Source organism: Momordica charantia, assembly GCF_013281855.1.
Source record: "Momordica charantia cultivar OHB3-1 chromosome 6 unlocalized genomic scaffold, Mcharantia_2.0 BLBB01000006.1, whole genome shotgun sequence".
Classification (NCBI taxonomy): domain Eukaryota; kingdom Viridiplantae; phylum Streptophyta; class Magnoliopsida; order Cucurbitales; family Cucurbitaceae; genus Momordica; species Momordica charantia.
This window is the reverse complement of record NW_028275164.1, coordinates 20,942,997-20,946,750: the sequence shown is the minus strand read 5'-3', so window position 1 is coordinate 20,946,750 and position 3,754 is coordinate 20,942,997. Positions and strand designations below refer to the sequence as shown.

Sequence of the window (3,754 nt, the reverse complement as noted above, 5' to 3'; positions counted from 1 at the left end):
AATCTCATTTCTATGTTATCAGGGATCCTGTAAACTTCCCGAAGCTTGAACAGGTTGGACAGAGAGCAAATAGAAGGGGGAAGCTCAGGACAGGGTTTGACTCGACTAGAAGTTGAGGCAACTGCGTTCCCTCCCATATTTTGGTTTGGCTCTACCCTAGACAACGAGCTACAGTCGCTCTGACCTCTACAGACCCTAAAAATTATTATACCTGATTCTAAAGACTCACTCATGAAAATTGAAAGATGAAAACAAACCTAAAAGGGTTGATCGAGCCGAGGCAATTCGGGAGTCAAAGAGAATTTGAGAGAATTCAGAAGACTCAAGTGAGGACAAATGAAGAAATGAATCTCCATATTAATAGAAAATGGGAGTCTCATCTTAGCCGTCCATCTATTTTTAAATCAAAGACCCAGATTCATTCCCACCAAACGTAAACTCGATCCTTCATATTCCATCTTACTTGCTTAGATGACTTGTGGACCATCTCCTTCAACGATAACACTAAGCTGAACCGATAAGGCACCTCAACACAGTGGGGACCAATGTTGCAGGTGAATTCTCAACCTACACGTGGCATGTATGTCTATCATCTTGTTTAAGATATCAACGATCTCATTAGCCGACTTTTCTAACAATGAGCCATTGGCTGCAGTGTTTAACATCATCCTTGATGAACGATCCAATCCTCTATAGAATTGTTCAATTTGCACACATGCGGGTAATCCATGGCTCGGGCATCTTCTTAGTAACTCCTTAAAACGCTCCCAAGCTTCTTGAACTGCTTCGTTTTCCTTTTGTCGAAAAGACACAATGTCTTCTCGAAGGTCTGTGTTCCTAGTCAAAGTGTGGTACTTCGCCAAAAATTTCTCCGTCAGTTCCGCCCATGTGTTGATAGAATTTTGTTCTAACGCGTTTAGCCAAGTCCTTGCACCATCCATGAGAGAAAAAGGAAACATTTTTAATCTTAGTGCATCCCCAGAGACAATAGGAAGTTGAAATGCATTAGCTATTTCAATAAAAGATTTGAGGTGGGAGTAAGGATCTTCATTAGTCAGTCCTCCGAACTGACCCATCGTCTGTCACATTTGGAACATGACTGGCTTGAGCTCGAACTGTGTTGTTTGGGGTAAAGGATTATTTATCTCTGAATTTATGTTGGTGACATAATTTCGTATGGCTACATCTCGATTATCTGTTAGAAAGATCGGATTGGGAATTTCTTGACTGGTGGTTGCTGAACGCACACACTAAGCGTGGTAACAATTATATAGATGCAAGCGCACACCTGTCAGAGTAATATAAAATGGATGGAGTATCCAAGTATCGATCTTCAAGGACTTCTAAATAATTTCCAAACTCTAAACTTTTAAAGAATAGTGAATGTTGAAATGAGTGATTCTTGTAAAATGGGAAGTGGTCACAAATAATGGTTTTGGATTTGGGATTTGGACTTATAATGATAAAACCTAGCCCAATTACTTCACGTTAGCCAACAAAGAATCAAGGACATGCTAAGGACAATATGCATTTTACTTTAGAAACCAACGACTACGCTTCTCACTTGACTTATGTCTAAGGAAGTTCAAAGTCCTAAGACATTCCCTAATATGTCTATTACGAGAGATATCTTAGTTTTAGGATGGAAATAGTCGCAACCTCGGGTTAAGGTCCTATGTCTAGGCTACTTAAGCGGAACCCTTATGTCTAAGGCGCTCCTCTCCTCGGTTTAACCACTCAACAATGCAAATAAGCAACCTTTTCAGTATTGACTTGTTAAGACTTACAGTTGTCTTCTCTAAATCCTAACTTTTTGAGAAAACATGTTGAGCAATGAATGGAAAGCAAAAACACTACTTCTTAGCAACCCTTTTTAGAAATAAAAGGCTAACTATCCATAACCAGGCTAGAGACGGGAATTTAGAAAGACATATTGAAGAAAATACAGCAAGTAAAATGGTTGAATGTGGAATACATGTGTGAAAAACAAAAGTTAACTAACAGAGAGTTTTTCTCGGGATTGAGAGCTTCGCCCTTCTCTTTCAAGCAAGGGGGAGTGTCACATGCTCTTTCCTCAAAAAACACAACTCTCTTAACTAAAAATAAAGTAAAGGCAAAGAGAAGAGAAGCAAAGTGCTGGATTTTTATATATTTGAATAAGTAGAAAATAACTAAGTACAAATGGAAACAAAACAAAGCTCAATAAAGGAATGTAAAGTACTCGGGATTTAAAAACCAAAAGCAACTAATGAAAGCAATTCAAAAGTACTTAGAAAGCAACAAAGAAACACTAAAAATGATCAAGAGAAGGAAGCAAGGCTTGATGAATTTGGTGGAGAAGCTGCTGGAATTTATAGCTGTGAAGAATTGGTTAGGTAGGTCCTAAAACGATGGTGAATCACCCATTTCCAACTCTTTTGACTGACCAAATCGTGCTCAAACTGATAGTGGAACACTTCTTCTACACGTATGCATCGGTTGGAACCACCAAAACGCATGGGAAGACGCATTTCATTAAGGGCAAAGTTGGAAGAAAAACTGTTTTTCTGCAGGCTTCCCAGGCGCCTGACGCCTCCCATGTAGGTATTTCCGACTTTTTGCTTCTTTTGATTAATTTGCACTCCCAAATGGTCCTAAAATGTCATAAATACAATATAAGCCAGCCACAAACCATAATATATGAATTTTGCATGAATTGGAACTCAAACGACCGAGAAAAAGTCCGAAACAAAGTTAAAACATAGTAAAAACAGCATCTAAAACCTTCTTTTTACGCATGTAAACAAGCGTAAGCACACCCCCAAACTTAACTTTTTGCTTGTCCTCAAGCAAAACTTAGCAACTTTAATCAGCTTTCTAACACATGGACAAGGAAAAGGAAAAGCAACCGAGATGTTCAATCATAAATTGTCTCAAGGAAAAGATGTCAAACCCTATCATTCTATTGCCTTTGTAAGCTTAGTCACTATAAACCAAGTTTTAAATGATAAAAACTTTCTCTTTCAAAATCCTTTTTCCTTTCAAAAACAGAAAACGTTTTCAAATACCCCTAAGGAATCTGCACACTCCCTCCTTACACTAAGACTTTTACATCTAAAAGACCGGCTACTAGCCCCTGAGGTTTCCACACACTAACATCGGTTTCAACCACAGCTACTCGTAGAAAGACTTTGAAACTAACAGCTAGGTTGTGGACTAGGATCAGTGTCAGTACTGGAAGATGGATGACCAAGGATAGCAGCTAGCGCTGGAGGCCATGAAGGTAAAACCACAAAATCCAATGAAGCCCTCAAGTTGTAGATATGTTGCACGACTTCTCGAACCTGATCTCGCAGCTATTGGTTCTCCTCTCGAAGACGACGGATCTCCGATGTAGGAGACGTCCCAGTACCTTCCCTTCTTTGTAACGCATGGGCGATAATACGCCGAATATTCTTCTCTTCCACAATTGGGGCATCTCTCTTAATTTGATCCTCAGGGAGCTGTACACCTTGTCGCAAGCATAAAGAAGTGACCAAACGTGGGTGATAAAGCTTACCACATGTCCGGTGGGCACACTCATGGATACTGGTATTGATCAATTCTCCATAATTCACATCTATGCCCTTTAGCATGGCATAAACCAGCAGTGCCCTATCCTGAGTGACATGCTCATCATGCTCCGTTGGCAGAATTCTGTTTTTGACTATGTATAACCATCCTGCAGCAGCTAGGGAAACATCCTCGGGTTTTAGTCGTACCTTGCCATGAGTAG

General features: G+C 39.9%; 1 non-coding gene across 1 annotated transcript; it reads left to right on the top strand.

The window, feature by feature from the left end:
* Positions 1-723: 723 nt before the first annotated feature.
* Positions 724-830, top strand: LOC148210911 (small nucleolar RNA R71). Its single transcript, XR_015792036.1, has one exon. It is a non-coding gene; the product is annotated as a small nucleolar RNA R71 (small nucleolar RNA).
* The last annotated feature ends 2,924 nt before the right edge of the window (positions 831-3,754 follow it).